Source organism: Anser brachyrhynchus, assembly GCF_964034855.1.
Source record: "Anser brachyrhynchus genome assembly, chromosome: 13".
NCBI lineage: Eukaryota > Metazoa > Chordata > Aves > Anseriformes > Anatidae > Anser > Anser brachyrhynchus.
The window spans coordinates 9,879,502-9,897,446 of NC_137708.1; the positions used below are offsets into that span (position 1 = coordinate 9,879,502).

The following is a 17,945-nucleotide window of genomic DNA, read 5'->3' on the forward strand; positions in this document are numbered from 1 at the left end:
GAGTTCACCCAAAGAAGCAGGAATTGGTGGTCAGAAAGTGATGCTTTGAGGATGTGCAGCAAGAAGGTCTAAGCAACAGATAGACAGTAAACTGCAACACCCTCAACAAGAAGCAGCACAAACCTGTCTCAGAACCACTCTAGCCAACCCCTGTATGCATGCAAGAAGCGGAGAGAAGTCTTTTTTAGTTTTCTGTAGCCTAGAGGGTTCTCGGTGCAGCTGATGACCTGTTTACTAGTGATTAGTAATCAGTTAGTCTTGGAAACACTAAGCAATTATAATAACTTTACCCTGAAGTCGTTCCAAATCTCAAAATCTCCTAAAGACTCTCAGGTTTCTTAGATTCCCACAAAGCACATTGTTTCTGCAAAGCACTGCAGTTTTACCATGCACAGTAAATAACATCACATTTCCAGGCCTCTCTGCAAGCATCAACCTGGAAACAACTACAGGCAAATCCTCTGCAGTTCCAGTTTTGGAAGCTTTTGCTCCACACTAGCAAGCATCCAACCATTTAGGTAAGGACCCACCTGCCCAAAGTGAGCTCAGCAGGTGTCAGACCCACCAACAGCTCTGGGGCTGACCAATGCACCAAGCAGTTACTGTAGAGATTCCACAACCTGCAATAAATGCAGCCATCTGGTTTCTGTCAGTAGCATTTATTCAGTAGATTGGAAACACAGGAAGTCACGAGACAATATCCTCAGTCTAAATATGCTGATACTTCTCCAGACCTTCCAACATCAGATGTTCAAAAATTCTCCATATTGAATGGTGATTATAAAGGAGAACATATATAGCCGTAAACCCATCCTTCAGTTCTGAATTGACCCTCCAGAGACACACTTGTGTGGTTTTGTGCCTACTGTCAGGTTATGTTAATACATTCACTTAAAAGATAAAGCTAAGGAAAAGATTTGACCTCTCTGCTTATAGGTAGTCAGAATGCAAATCGCCGTGGAAATCAAGGCAGCAGGTTACAAAGTGTGTTGGCTGAGTGGGTGCATTACAGCCAACAGGGACAAATCTGTTCTGCTGAAGACTGTTTGATTTGTACACTGCAATGAGCTTTAGTTGATACAACTGTAGATGATACTGTAAGAGTTCTCAAAACCCCATTCCCTAACATGATGTTTCTTTTCCCTGTCATGAAAGCAAGCAGAAAATTCTGGAGGATCTTATTTTCAGAAATTAGCCCAGTCTCAAGAAAGCAAGGACTTGGCATCCAAGAACAAGACAAACATCCAGCTGCATTTAAAGAGGGGGTTTTACTGGCCAGAGCATTTACCATATAATTACTTTGGATTCAATAACCAGAAGAGCGATAGATGTTAAAATTTTACTCTGATCCAAGCAAGTTACAGGCACTGAGGCTACTCTCCAAGGCAGCACAATCAGCAGTAAAATCACATCCAGTTGAACTCATTTGCTCTGTGCACACAGTGCTACTTAAGATGGACAGAAGAAACAGAATTTCTCTATCTGTAGAAACTGAAATCTCAGTACGAATGACAAAGACAAGATTTAGAGGAATTCTGGGCTATTCCCACTGTAAAAAAAATAAATATATATATATATATCAAATTACTGTAGAGCTGCAGAAAAAGCACCACTGGCTGGTGCATTTTGCTTTTAGCTTTCAGGGATAAAATCAAATCCCTCAACGAAGAAAATACAAAGAAATACCTACTTTATGCAATGAACTGCTGTCATACTTCAAAAATCTTAACTTGATCAGCAGAGACAATATTATATAAGTTCAATTCAGCTCTTAATGAAGCTTTTACTATATTCAGAGAGCTCTTCACAGTCTGAGAAATAAAATGTTTTTAAAGTGATTCTCTTCTTTCTACACTTAAGATAGGCAGTCAGGGGAAGGACACCCAAGGACAAGTTTTCAGAGCACATTTTTCAAGACTGCTCCATTTCTAATCTACTTCTACCTCCCAACACAAATGTTTCATATTGAATCATGTTTGTTCATAAAGTTCATAAGCAATTCTGAAAAACGAAGGATAATTTAATCCTTTATCCTTAATTAATGATACTACAGTGTGAACAGGTATATTAGCATATGCACCAATTGATTTAAGTGTTCCTAAATTTATTCAAAAAAAAAAAAAGCTCTGCTAAATTTTCTGTTTGTCAACTCTTGATATTAATCCATGGAGAACAGCAAAGACTAAGTTAAAAAAAATGTTGTTTTTATATTTTTATATATATATATACACACACGTGTGTATTTATTTATTAAATTATTAACAGAATTGAAAGGCTCATTCATCATTTACTGGTTGAAATTTTATTATGGAGTCATGATATTTCTCTTAAAAAAACAAAACAGGTCAAATTCATTTCACTGTGAGCTGAACAAAACTACTTTAAAGAGATGCATATCAAACTGTTGGCTTGAGGGGAAATAAGCATTTACCTAGATAACAGCCTTTTGGCAGAATACAATGCAGGAAAGCTAATAAAACACATTATGTCTCATGGATTTCTTTTAAAATTACTCTAATTAAAATAACACTCTTCATTTTTAGCTCTCCACAGTGTCAGGCTGAATAAATGATGGAAATTATGTTCCTTTCTCCCCCCCCCCCCCCCCAAAAAAATCGAACAAAAAATCTACATACATACAAGGATATTTAATTCATAGATGCTTAAAAAGATAAGTCTCTCCACTTGCTCTCACCTATGTTTCTTCCCCAAGAAAAGCAAATGCACATGAAGAGGCAGGGAAAGTAGGTCTGCAAGAAATCTACCTTCCACCTCTTAGAACTTTCTTTTGTAAACCATTCAAGTTTTTGTGATAATGGGCTATATGAAAAACAAATACTGCAGAAAAACATCTTTGATTGTTGTAATTCACTGACTATTTCCCATATCTCTCATTATTTGGGAGACCCCGGCATCTCTTGGAGTGAAGAATTGTGAGCAAATATTTCTTTCTTCATTTCTCAAAGGGCAATGGTTCCCAGATATCTCACTTTATTCTGTGCAAAGATATCATAGGTATTCATTTCTTCAGAGACTCCACAAGCATAAACTAAATCAAAATACAGTTTTTCTGAGTATACAATGCAGTTTAGGGAATATTTCTTTTATGAAGATCAGAACAGGGCTGAAACTGGCTCAGCAATAGAAAAAGAAAATCATTTTCTTCTGGCTTTTGCCCATATGAGGGGGAGGGAGGGAGGCTGGTGAGGAATACATCAGGTAGATGTAATGCCATACTAAAAAGCACATTTGCAACAATCGCTATTGCACGACTGAGCAAGTAACAAGGCGTTTCATAAGGAAGGCTAAAAGTTCATCCAGGCATCCAATACCTGGTATGCAGATGGAGAACACTGCACAGACACATCAGTACAGCCGCGCCTGGTACTCCTGCTGCATGGTGCACTCCCCCGATGTTGCTCCAAGCCCGGGCAGAGCAACACAGCAGCAGCTACACTGACCCACAGACACCCCATAAATTGTCAGCTCTCCAGGGCAGCAGCCAGGCATCCTCTCACCTGAGCATCGGCTTTTTCTTGCACAAATACACGGTCAATAAATACGCCTATCTTCTAAATGATCACAGTTCATATGCCTGCCCCTTTAGCAGGCTGAGCAATAATAAAAAATGTTGACAGGTTTGTTTTGATTTTATAGACAACTATAACTGCTGATGCTCTGTGGTGGTGTTTACATAGAATAAGAAACCTATCTCCGTATAAAACAGCATTTCTAGCAGAAGTTACTTCCCTTACTGAAAATCTTGGCACTTAAAAATGCTCTTTTAGAATACCTCATGTCAGAGACCCCTTCGGCAGCATTAGAAATAGACCCACCATTCACAGAAGCCATATGAAAAACAATTCAGGGAATGGAAAATGTGTTCTTATTAGCTAATCTACATTAATTTTATGCCAATAAATAGATCAAAATGCAGTTTTCCAAGGTATGTTTTCCTTCACAGGTATATACCATTGCATATACTGAAGCTTAATTTGCAGGCTTTAGTATCTTTGTTTCAGTAACTAAGTAATAGGAGGCATGCATGAGTGGATAGAAAACTGAATCCTTCTATTTTATACTTCCTGCTATATCTCCTTTTAGGTAAAGGGTCAGACTTCTGCTGTTTTGCCCAGCTAATAAAATTTGTTTCTCCCTTAGGCAATGCATCCCCATTCATTCTTCCCTTGGTTATACTTCTATTTGGAGTATTTGGCAAAACGTAGGATTAAGTCCTCCCATTAAAACCTAACTTTCCTGTTCTTGTTCAGTTTTATGTATCACATTGCAGCAAGTGAAATTTGGCAGCCCTGGTATAACATTCACTTAATTAGGAGAAAAGAGGCTTTATCTATTACACACGTGTGATTCACCCAGAAATTGGCCTGGCACTGCAGTATCACTTCTGGAAGGGAAGTCTTCAAATCAAAGCTAGAAAGGCAGCATCCCCTAATCTGTGCACCATTATCTGCTCCACATATGTGCTTGTCTGAGAAGTGCTGCTCGGAGGATCCTGTCCTCCTTTTACCCTTTGAAGAGAACTCTCCCATTAATCTATTTTTACTGATCATCATGAAAAGTGAGCAGTCTTTTCCGAAGCATTTAGCCGAGCAGCAGTACTAGCCCAAATGAACAGGACATGGATTGTTCATACAAAATAGTCTTGTAATTATTGTCTCTGATAGTCAGCAGTGAATACAAGAGCTATTCTCATTTTGAACTAATTAACCATGAAAAGATGTCAGGCTCTTATTATCAATCTCAATCACTCAGCAGTAGCAATACTTGCAGATCAGGTCAGGATTTGCTTCCATTGTCTCCAAAGACAAAAGTACATTGTGGCATGGACCAGAGGAGGCATCTCTGCAGAACAAATTCCCAAATTCATCTTGCTTGGGTGCCATCACTGGCAGAACAGTAACAGCAGCAGCCACCCCCAGCTCTATGACAAGTTTCATATGCTGGCAAAGAACTGCAGCTTTCTGCGATATTTATGTAGATTTTCAAATAACCTCCAGCTCTTGAGAAGTTTGGAAGCTTGCTGTCTGAAGGAAAACTAGGATGCTGCTCCTTTGAAACCAGCCAACCTGAATTCATAGCATCCCAGACTCAGGACCTGGAAAGTCAAAGCCAGGGTGCAGAAGTCCGGGAAAAGAAAGCTGGGTCTCAAGAACTATGGGCACCAAAGAAACTAGTCATGATTGGAATATCTTAATTAACAGGCATGTATATAAAGCTGGAAAGAATCTTTTAACAGATACATAACTTCACTATCAACTGATTTTAAGATATTATCACATGTGTTTCTCCATATCCAAAAATAAAGCAATAGACGTTTTCTCTTGTATCTCCTCATAACATAAAATAAAGCAGATGAGGTTTACTTACTCTTCCTTGGGGCTTCCAAAGCCAAATGCTCCATGAAAACTTTCAGAGAGCAAGAACTGTGTTATAGAAAAGGTCAGGCAGGTTGAACTTGGTTTTCAGAGGTGTATTTTATATTAGATGCATTTCACAGCTTGGATCCCTTGGTACAAACAGCATAAAAGGAGCAAGTTATTTTATTGGGACTGCTAGGTGGTAAAGTGACCTACAAATCACTGCATTTCAAGTGCTAATTTGCTATGCAATCCCCACCATCTCTTGCATGATATTGGAATCTTGTACTCAGGGTAGAACAGAAACTGGAACCCACTCAAAGCAAACACTATAGATATTGTTTGGCAGCTTTTATAGCAGAAACTTTATATGGAGACAAGATGCTTGATGGTGATGCAAGTATTATGCTGTACATGCAGTACCCACGACCTTCATATCTTGGAAATACTTATGCACGTACACAAGTGGAAGTAATTTCATTAAAAGCAGAGGCACTGTTCTGATGAAAAATGTTATATCTATCCCTAAACACTTGCAAAATTTGCAAGACATAAATCCTGTCATGGTAAATGGTCTGGAGTCTACCTCAGACTTATCAGGATTTCTGGGGGGTTTGCTTGTTTTTATTTCATTAATTGTTCTCAGTCATCCCGGATGTCCTGGAACAATAATCATGGCACTCAGAGACTTCTGAAGGAAGCATCATTCTTTAGATCCAACAGAGTTACAGGCATATAAACATCCTCCCAGAACAATCACGGTGCAATGCACAGCAAAGATTAACTGTCCCTCTGAGCTGGTAACCATACTGTAATAGTACTGCATTGTTTAATCAACATATTTATTTTTTTATTTTTTTTAGTAGGAGGGCAGAAAATGTTTTCTAAAATTTGGAACCTTGACTATAAGACTCCATGATCTTGTGAACCCTCAGTCACAAGTCTCTTTGGCACAAGTTCCCTGGGTTTTCATCACCTTCCCAAACACGCCCTGAAGGCTGACAATGGCAGGTAAGCAAAAAGAGCCCATTTGCACTACTGTCAGAAATATTCAGTTACAGCTAGCAAAATAACTGATGTGAATAAAAGTACAGTTACAGAGGGAAAAGAGGCAGAAATAGTCTGTGGCACCACAAACATCTCAATGTCCTCATTCCGATTCTTCACTGATACACAAGTTCAGCCAGAAGAGAGAAGAGCACGTAATGAGCCTCAGCCACATGGAAAACAGATGCTCCTACTTTGAAAACAGAATACAGAAAATAACCACACCACTGTAAACATATTTAACATATTAAAATACAAAAGGAATTGGGCTGAAGATTAATCTGCAAAAGTTCCCAAGTTAGTTTCATTTAGGATGTGATACTTTGAGATACTTACATTTCACAAGTCCTTAAAAATAAAATTGATTTTTTTTTTTTTGGTCTGATTAAGAAATATAACGCTCTAAACTTGCGAACACAAACTGAGTCCCCTAGGAGTTCCTGGAAAAATTCCTGACAAGCTGTGAAACTTTGGAACAGGCCTCCAGAATCTGATGACCTTCACGTTCTTCAGAAAAAGCAATTGCGCTCTCTAGGAAAGAGCCCTCAGGCTCCAACTTCTACTATTAATCTGGAGGAAGTTTTAGTGAGCCCTAGAAAACCTCAGAGCTGTTTAATGAACATGCTGGCTAGCCCTACCCTAGCTAACACCACCATTAATGTGCATTATTGATAAGCATCTCGTTCAGCTGCTGAAGATGCTCGAGTGCTCCAAGAAATAAATCCCAGCTCAGCAGCAAGGGCTTAGTACGTGGGAAGCTCTGATAGGAGCAGACCCCCCACTGACCCGAGGCTGAAGGCTGCAGGCTGCCACACCGAGCTGAGTCAGCTCTCAGGGAACAGCCTCAAAACGCACTGCGACAAGTCAGGTAATTTGGGAAGTTCGGTGGTCAGGTAGTCTGAGAGCTGTCATATCAATCACCAGGAATGAACAAGGAAAGAGAAAAGCCCTATCAAGTACCCGTGGCTGAAACATCCCGTGCCTGTGTTGGCACAGATCACCATCCAGCAAGTGATGCTCATCTGTGTTAGCAAAGACGGTTTCTGCAAGGGTCAGGCTTTGGGGAGCCTGTGTGGCAGCATCCTCCTGCAGACAGGCCCGTTTAGTCACTTTGTACTAGAATATTTCTCAGGAAATGAAGTCACCATACATAAGGAAGCCAAACATTAATGTTTATAAAGCTTAGGCAGATGGCTGTTATTAGGCACATATCACTACATTATTACTCACAATTTGATATTGAAGATGCAGGTGGCTAGCTTTGAATCCCCCACAACATGTTATTTCGCTAATGACAAACTTCTGCTAGCACGTACCCAGTATACACAGAACAGGTTAACCCCACTGCCAGCAGTGCCAGGACAGAAAAGCAGAGGTCAGTCTGCTAAAGCACAGGAGAAAGCCGTGATGGCTCATGACACACAAATGGTTTTTACTTAACCCTCAGGTTCATCAAAGTTTAATACAATGAACCCAAAAAAGAATTGCTGCAGCTCTCCAAACTAACATTAAATGCATTTTAAGAGGCAGATGCTCTCCAAGACATCTCACTTGGGCAGCAGCAATTACCAGCATCTAAAATAATCAGCACCCTGAACAGCGATGCTGTTGTACCTGGGCAGCCCCACCAGCAGCATTCAGGGAGCATCCTGATCCCCCGCCACCACTGCGAGGCATGCAGCCAGCCCACAGTGGTACCAGTGCAGCTGGCCCCAGCTAAGAGTCTGCTCCAGAAATTTACTTTTAACAAATAACATTGGGAAAACTACACTAGAGACAGAAATAAACATTAGTTGTGATCACAGGTGCACAGCATGTTGGACTCCAATAGATCTTTAAAACTAAGTGTCCAGTGAATGTTATGTCGGTGCCTACTGAAATTTGGAGCAGGACAGGGTTTTCTTACCAAGCTAAAAACTTAAAAACTTGGTTTTGAAGTTGTTTCTCTGCCACAAGAAAAAAAAATACATTAAGCATCAAGCCAGCAATGTAATGAGACAAGACATCTTATTGTTACTGCAGTATCAAAGGAAACGCTGAACTGCAAGATAATCTTATTCCAAAAGAACCAAGTTCTTATCTTGGAAATAGCTTTTCTATGAGCTATATCCCACTACAGCAACTTTATGGCAAGATTATACCAGAAAGGCTAAAAAAAATCTTTGGTTTTAAAATTTAGTATTCTATGGTTTTAGAATTTAGAATTCTATGGTTCTAAATGGTACATTATAATGCTTATGCAAATTAAACCAAAAGGATTTGGGCGTTTTCTAAAACTTGATGTTGCACATCTTCGTGTGTAGCAACTGTACGTGCATATTTAGACCATTTTTATTGTGCAGTTTTTCATATAGGGCAATTGTCCAACATTTTAATCAAATAACTTAGCTGTTGCCATAGTTCACCCATTTACGGAGATCCAAGACCTTCCTGTACAGCAGTCACAGATTTCCCTGTCCTTGCCTCCAGGGCAGGAGAGAGGTTATGTATTGCATGACTCACACAAGGTCATTTAGACTGAAACCAGTTCTCCTCAAAATACCAGACAGATACTGCATGATTACAGCATTTGAGCCTATCATAGATTGCATCTGAAAAAAGGAGTCCATTCAAAAGAGTCCATAGAAAGGAAGAAAAAAAAAAAAAGGTTTACAAGATGCACATGCTGGCAGCTTACTGCCAAGCAGGAAGGATTACTTCAGTCCTATCCTTCAACCATGCAATGAGAAGTTGGTTACAAAAATTCACAAGAAGAGTTGAAAATACAACTAGTGAATTCCTAACATAATTTCAATCTCACAAACTTGGTAGGGAAATGCCATATTCTATTATCCTGAAGTACATGAAAAAAATTAAATCAATGCCGTATTTGCAAACAGGAAAATGCAGGCAAAAAAAACAACAGATTTTTCCTGCAATTAAATTATTTTAATTCTGCAAAATACATTTTCCTATAGTAGCAACAAGCTTTTACTCACACGGAAAAATTAAATACTACTATGCTTTAAATAGACCAGACGGTTTTATTTACATCCAAAAGTGTCCAACTGGTAAAATGCTTTCCTCATTGTGCAATGAAGATTCATCAGAAATATATATTATTCTATCTCAGAAAACGTACACAGAGACTATGAACAAAACCGAAAGCTAGATGACTGACTGCCCAACAAGATAAGTCTTAACATGTCTTTAAGGAAGGGGTTTCAAATGCATCCACGTTATAAGATGACAAAAACTGTCATCAGGTCCTATTGCTGTATGGGAAGGGCAAACAACGCTTCATCCTACCAAATAGGATTCAGGCATCTAAGGGAAAATACTCAAGTTTAGAAGCAGGCAACTTACTACTTAGCTCTTTAGTGTTAAATGTCAATCAACTGAAATGGATCATTTTAGCACCAGAAATCATATATATTGGAACCAGAACATTGGAAAAATGGGTGACAGGAAACACATGACATTTTAAAAATCATGAAGAAAGAGAAATTGTTAGCAGAGCTACAGGTCAGCTAAACTGATGAAAATTCCCTTCATTTTCAGGAGTATGAAGTTTGGGATAACAGCTTAAATGAGATGTTTATTTAAGAGGAAGTGAAGAGCAGCATTTTGCAGCATCTAAGCTAAAGGTGCAAGCAGACCATGATTAAGAAGATTGTAGAGTCTGTTCTTCTAGATAAGAGTTATAAAAATGACAGGTTCCCAGAAAGAGTGATATTCACTCATTTCTATTATTTTGATACCTAATTACAGCATGATCCAGTAAGATCATATTTTATATTTTAAAGATTTTATCCAAAAGGAACAGTAATACAATTTTTTTAATGCTTAGAAAAAATAATTTTCTGATGAATTTGCATTATTTTTACACACCTTCAAACAACTGAAAAGTTTCTCATTCTCAGTCAAGGTGAGCTATGACATCTCAGCGCTGATTGTTATTATTAATGAGCTTTCAGCCTAGAGGGGGAAAAAAAGGACAATTCCATTTATTTGAAAGACAGAGTAGAGCCCTTTCAACACGTTAGTGCTTCTGGGCTCTATTGAAATATGAATTATATGTTAAGCAGACAAGAGCCTATATGAGGATTTTTGTTATTATTAGAAATGTATACATATCTGAAACTTCAAAAGGTCAGGAGAAAGGCTCCAGGTTTCTTATTGTACCTGGACTGAGCTCCAGCTGGAATGATTTATGGGGCAATTATGTTTTTTAATCCAAGAATATAGTTAGCCCTATGCTAAAGACAGAAGAATGGCTCATGGTGACTCTCAATTGCCCTCCTCCCAAGGATGCGTCACAGGAACAAAGTCCCCCTTTGAATACATGGAAACATAGACATCTGCTCTGTTTACCACATCAGAAGTTTGAATGTCATAAATACTTCTTTAAAAGAATGTAAGAAAGTCCAAAAGGTCATCTTTCCTGACAATGCTCCTCCTATCTCACAACAAGACCCAAGAGCAAACCTTTCTGTCATACCTGGGTAAGAGATGTAGTTTCTCATCAATGCTCTTTTCCCTAAATTATTTAATAGGTTAGGTATAAAGTTAAAATTCATGTTTAAATGGAGATAAGCCACCAGAAGTGATCATGTAGTATGCATGCATACAGGGTCATTAACATTTCATGTTTTTTCTTCAAGGAAAGCATGCATTTGGTGCGTGTAAGGACCGCTCAAGGGCATGTGTTTGAGGTCTGTCCTGTATTTTTGAAAGGCCAGTACCACTATTTAACTCTTGCCCTTCCCAATCGATCTTTTGGGAAAAATATCAATGAGAAGAGAACAAACAGCTGATACAAAGCAGTTAGGAGACTATATTGCTTCTTAGCGTCACATTGAACAAAAAGCTAATGAAGACAGACTCTTCGTAAGTGAAAAAAAAAAGATTGATTTCTTGTGTAAAGTTTTAATGCAGTGAATGTAATCCATAGAAAAATGGAATCAATATAAACTTGATGATGTTTGGAAGTTTCTATTTATGTAATGACATTAAATACTGTGGAATTTAAATTATACTCATTTTGACTGTGGTGACATTTTGAGATACAAGAAAAAAGTGTTTCAAGGTTATGTGAAATGTTTTTAAAATGTAATATCTTTAACACTTCAATACACATTCTCTAAACAAAAGCATTGCCACAAGTACATCTATATTTCTGAATAAATTTCTATCAGCGTATCCAGGTTTCAGATCATTTATCTAATAGGTATGCAGAAATTTCAACCCTGAGAACCAAAGATCTCCAACTTATTCTTAAACTTTTGCAAGCGTATATTAGTCAAATGAAAGTAGTTGAAACTAAAAGCAAATAACCAAAACATATTCTTTATTGAAAACAGTTGTGACAGGAAATACATTTTCTTTTATTGTCTGACTAAAGAGAATGGGAGTAATATTCTACACAAACACTCAATGGGTATTTTTTTTTCTTTCATACAAAATTTACCAGTAAAAATGGTGAACAAAAGGCAGAGCCCAAAAGGCAGAGCCAGGAACTTCAACAATTCTATCTTGAAAAAGATAAAGGAAGGGGCAATATAAAACTAGCAGTTGTATAATTTCAGCATCCTGCAGCAAGTCGTGGGATTTTCCTCTGAACAACGGTTCTGTGCTAAAGTTTCCTAAGCTTATTTTATGTTACATAGAATAACAACACACATTTCCACATGGTAGCGTTATTCAGGACATGAGTGCAGCCAGTTTATCATCTATGATACGATTTTTAAACCAGTACAGAGAATTCAGTATTTGAGTTGAATCACCAGTCATCACCAGCCAACAACAGTGGTAAGCTCAACGGGGTAAAGCAATGCCTCTGTAGGCATGCACAGCATGTACATCCCAGAAGGAACAGTTCTTGTGGTCACCGTAGAAGAAACAGCACACTATTTTCCTGGCTTACTTCAGATGTTTGGCTGTATTAAGATGTGCTAAAAATGCCTGCAGTTAAATATCACCTAGCACCAGAGATTGGATGGATCCAGAAATTTAAGCCAGGAATCCGTAACACTACGAGAGGCTGAGCAAGCTGAAGATGCCCATGGACTGTTGTAAAGCATTTCCAAGTCTTGGAAGCTCCCCTACGTGTAAAACTATGCAATTATTGCTGTAGTCGCAGCCCATACAACAGAGCATACAGCTTTACTTTCAGTCCTCCGCAAATGGAAAACAGTTCAGATATCACTCATTAACTATAAGAAGAAAAACTGAAGAAGAAAAAGGGACCAGACCAGAGGAATGAACAGAGGGCTGAATTATGGGCCACAAATAAGAACAGCTAGTGAGGAACAGTTGTGCTTTACTAGGTTAAAAGAAAGGCTGCCAAAGTGTGGTGAGAAACTCTAAGGCCCTCTCAGCTCTTACTAGAGATTTGTGTGTTTTAAAGGACTGTTACGAGTTAACCACACTTTCTGCAGAAAAGCAAGGTGTTCTTTTTTTCCCCTTTTTAACCATTAAGTATTCGGTGTGTTCAGCTGTCCCTGAAAACACAGGTATTCCCTGTTGATCCAGGAGAGCTCTGGAGAGTTTTACAGGCTGAGATCTGTCTTCATAACACACTTACCTTGAACATTCACTGTCACTAAAGATATTTATGGGATTCTAGAACTCCGGCTGTTATTTCAGAAGTCATATTTTTTGGTTTCAAGGACTTTCTATAGATATTTCTGGCATCCTTCTGATAAAGGCTATTTCAAATAAAAACAGTTACAAATATTCTACCCAGATCCTGAAATTGAGATTTGCTCTTTCTCCCTCTCCATATTTTTAAAAACCTCATAATCAGCTTCCTAAACTTCAAACTGTCCAGGAAAACTCAGGGCAACTAAAAACCTACAAGATTAGAAAGATACGTCTGACATCCTCCCTTTGCCTCCTGCAACTCCTAAACCAGTTGTTGCTGTCTTTCAGAGCTTTGCAACAGCAGAAACACAAAACCAGCAGCCATGGTCTCCCAAAAAAAAAAAATCTGTTCAACCCCAAATGAAATTATTCGTTCCTGAGAAAGGAGTGAGACACCGATCCTACAACACAGCATGAGAGCACACAATAACACAATACAAGCTGTATCCTAATGCACATGCACAAGGGGGAGGCATTTACTAAATTTTAAGTGCTTGAATTAGGAACCTTAATAACACTCCTTTAACAGGGCTTTGGGTGCAACACACTAGGGGTCTGGCATGCCTCATGAACAGTGCCACCTCATCTCTAGTTGCTGTTTACCCCCACAGCTCTGGTGTTGAGGGTAGCTAAGTGGATTAAAACAGCAAAAATTTGCTGTTGCATGCAAGTGAGCCCTTATTTATGGAAGCATTCACGTACAACCACAGCTAAGTAAGCCTTCTTCATCCAGCCTCTGGTGTTGCCGTGCATGGTACTTCATAGGGCACAGATATCAAAAGGCACCACCATCAGCTCCTGGCCTCAGCTTCTGCAAAAAAATGAAGGGTATCAGACCCTTCTGAGCAAACTCGGAATAAATTACATACTAGGAGAGAATTCATCATAGCCCTTGATATTTAAGGATTACTAACCAACTGATACTCTCACAATTTCCTCTGATACCATTTGGAAAATTTGAAGTACATAGAAAAAAATAAAGCAAAGCACACGTGATAAAGATTTCACCTTTTACTACCTAATAATGGAAGCTGGGGTCACAGGTGAGACCAAAACCCTGCTCTAATATTCATTGAAAGCAAGAAGCCATTGCTTATTAGCTATGTGAATGAGAATTAAACAGAGGAAGAATTATAATTTTGTCATTGCAGACAGGACATGAGAGAACAGGGGAAATAATGCATCCAAAGTCACGTCAAAGCTGCAGCTGAGCTGCAAAAGAACAGTATGGTACCCAAAGTAAGAAGCAATATGCATACACACATAATGTTCACCTTCTCTCTAAAGCACCAACCAACCCAACAGCCTTCTCTCTTTGTCACAGCACACACTCCCTGAAGGGCTAGCGCACAAAGTACACGCATCCAACAACAGACGTGCTCTGGGGCCACGGATGCTTTCAGCTCTGGGGTTCCTCGCTCACAACCGGTACTGCAATAAACCAACAGGGACACTATTACAAACTTTCCTGTTGTAGGTCTTGAGTTAAAGACTGGAGAAGATTCAGTGTTCCCCGTGGGCTGAACTAAAAAATTAAAAAAACAGTAGCCCTAAAATTTATTACATCAAGATATTTAAAGTTGACATGGATTCTACAGAGGTAAAAAGAAACTCTGGCGTGATTCAGAATTGGATATTTTTTTTTTTAATGTATATAAAGAACAAACTTCAGAAGATGGATTCATTTTGGCAGTTTTCCATTTTTGTTGTACTACTGCAATGATATAAGGCTTGACACTGAAGACACTAGTCTCTGAAAGTGTCATGTCATTAATATTCTATTTTTGAGCATAAGATAAGTGAAGGGACATAAAAATTGCTGCAGTAGAAGGATGATGTAGATCAGGTCATTAAAGATCATCAGGTATCCATTTCCATCTATGTAAATGGAGCATTATTACAAACACTTTGCAGAACACAAGATAATTTCCCATAATATTTGAGCCAAAAAGTGTTGTGCCTCACCCCATGGTCATGCAACAGAGGAAGAAAACATAGCACCACATTAGTACATATGTGAGTAATATCCTCCTCCAGGTGCAGTCAGACCTAAATCAATGACAATAAACCCAAGGGAGATGCATGATCTAGGGACCTTTTTTTTCCAGTATGCCACATAACAATAAAAAAAAATCTTAGCCAGAGAAGGGGTTGTAAGAGATGGACTACACAGCAATACAGTATTAAAGGCAGATAAAACACCGAGTCCAAAAGGTGGGCACAAAACTATTGCAGGAGGTACCAGCAAGAAAGTAGCTTTAAGTAGCATTAAACCATCACCTGGTGTTTTAATCTGGCTAGCCTCTCCATTAAAAAAATATTCACATTTTTAAATGGTGAAAGAAGGGGGGGGGGGGGGGGGTGGAATTTGTTAGTAACGTTTTTAAAACATTTTATTAGAAACTATACAAAATATTTTTAAATCTAAATCCCAACTGAAGTTATTTTGAATATATTGAATTCGTATGGTTTTTTCCCCCTCCTTTGAGAGTGGTTATTTTAATAGTAATAAGAAGTTATATGGGAAAGATATGCAGTAAAAACAATAGTACCAGCTGTAAATCTTTTAGTATTAAAAAAACAACAAAAACTCTGCACACTCCACAGCTAGTTGTGGAGTTGTGGATAGTAACATTTATTCAGACCAGTGAGTTTGTATCCACATATCCATGGAGAAAATCTACTGTACCAGTTTTTCCTATGTAGTTCCTAAGCCTGTGGAAGTTTTGGAGTGTTTTTGCGTGATAGCTACGTTAAAGCATCCCACAATGACTACAGACTGTGGTCCCTCAAAACTGCACATCTGAAGTTACGTGAAATCTTGTCCCCAGGCAGTGGGTCCCCTGCAGTGACACTGCAGGCTCTCTATACTTTCAGGTAACCACAGAGCAGAGCAATGAGCGTAAGCTGGTTCCTGTCTCATGCATACTGATGACACATGTAAATGGTAGAAGCAAAATGAGTAGTTCGAAGTAATGGAATTGTTAAATAGATGGGGAGAAGTGACCTGTCTTGAACTTTAAAGGTGAAAATTTTGTAAGTGATCAGGCTCACCTTACAGATCTCACAGAAAAACTAAATATTTTATATATGCAGCTTTGGAGCAAAATACATAACAATGCTAACTTCAGGAAAAATTCTCATTCCCAACCTGTTTGAAGCCCACATTGCCGTTATGGCATGTATTTTAAAAACAGTCACCAGAACAAGAGGAGTCTTAGCATCATAACAGGTTGCAGTTACTCCATGTGTGCATTCACTTCAAGCTGTGAAAATAACTAGGATTAAGTCTAACCCATTCTTCTGCACATGTCAGAAGAGAAGGCGAAAAAAATCACAATTGAAAATCTCACAGAAACAAGCAGTAAGAAATCGACAAGAGAATCAAACTCAAGGCTGCTCATAGCTATTTGACATGCAACAAAAATATATAAAAAAAGAATTACCACAAATTTTCCACATAGTAAGGTAAACAGATCAAGAGTAATAAATGTCTTCACATTTATTTTTTGCAATTCTTCACTCTTAGTGTCTAGGTACAAAAGAACCAGAAATTCTGGAGATTTTCTGGAGATTTGTGGCTAATATAGTGACTTAAGTAAAAAAAAAAATCCCCCAAAAGGGAGAGTAGCCCAAAACCAGAATTTATATGCATGAAAACTTTCTCTTAAACATTTTTTAAGAGTGCCAAGACTCTAAATTAAGGGATTATATACTGAAAGAGGCTGCACTCTCTTGCCTTTGGCACAGAGACATGAAAACAGCGCAGAACTAGTACCGGCTCATTCAGCCATTGGGCTAGCCAAAACGGGGTGGGGGGGGGGTGGGGGGGGGGACAAAAAAAAAAAAGCAGCAAGAGAAGCAACAGAGCAGAAGGTTTCAAAGCCTTTTCTCTCCTACAACTGCTCAGTAATGTCTGCTAATGGCTGTGACCAGCTTGGCTGGGACTTGAGGTGCATACTTCAACTGCTGAAAGCATCACGCCAAGAGGAGCAGGTGCTGTAGACCCCTGAAAACTATTTTCAAGGTGTCTAAATAAAACTTCCAAGCACCACTTTCAACAGCTTCTGTTAACCTTAGACATAATATCTGCGCACTCGTATCATAAACAGTGAACTATTGCAAAGAGAAGACAAACTGATGCTTTCTGAAGACATCAACCCTAGTGTGAAAATTGACTTTGCTAGCGCTACACATGCTCTCTTGTGACAGATTCACTGTTCTAACATTCATCAGAGAAATTGATGGTCCTTGGAGGCATGAATATACAGCAGAATATCACCATCAAACCATTAACAGTACTTGTGTCACTTTTCCTATAATATGCCAAAATATTTTCCATTCAAACACTTCTCTAATACAGTGGCTGCTTTAATTGAAGAGGCAGTTCTGCAAGTTGAGAAAAGAATCAAAATCACAGCTGAAAGACAATAAGCAGTCCTGTTCATAACTTTTTTTCCTTCAGCTCCTTCCAATATAATTATCTTTTATTTATTTGTATTATAAGGCAGAGAATCTCTAATCAGAGCCAATGCAAGCATATAGACAGAGCACAAAATGTTCATATTCAGGAAATCCCATAGCCCAGCACAGGTAAAGGTAGTCAGAACATGAGGATGTAAAAAAAATACTAGAAAATGGCAACCCAATGGTGATTAACCAAGACAAGATCTGGAGGCAATAGCTGTGCTCTTCTATGCTTTGGGAACCATGCTCTTCGGTAATTGGTATTGCAAGGTCACCAAGGACAACATGAAGCAGAAATTAACTATTTTTTCCACAAAGAGTGCAAGGAGCTAGGAAGAAAGCAAAACGTTTTTCCCCCTTTTTTTTTTTTCTCCTTAAGATGACTTACCACATTTGGTCTGCACTGGATAATGTGTACTTAAAGATAAT

The 17,945-nt window shown here is 38.6% G+C and overlaps 1 protein-coding gene across 2 annotated transcripts in view; it reads right to left on the reverse strand.

The window, feature by feature from the left end:
• HTR2C (5-hydroxytryptamine receptor 2C) overlaps positions 1 to 17,945 on the reverse strand; it is a 312,561-nt gene that overhangs the window by 248,411 nt on the left and 46,205 nt on the right. Inside the window, exon 5 of one of the 2 annotated variants that reach the window (XR_013939036.1) lies at positions 11,601 to 13,860. The exons of the other annotated variant lie outside the window; for it this stretch is intronic. The gene's annotated coding sequence lies outside the window, so the exon portion shown is untranslated. Of the gene's footprint in view, positions 1 to 11,600; positions 13,861 to 17,945 lie in introns of those variants that run through there. 2 annotated transcript variants of the gene reach the window in all.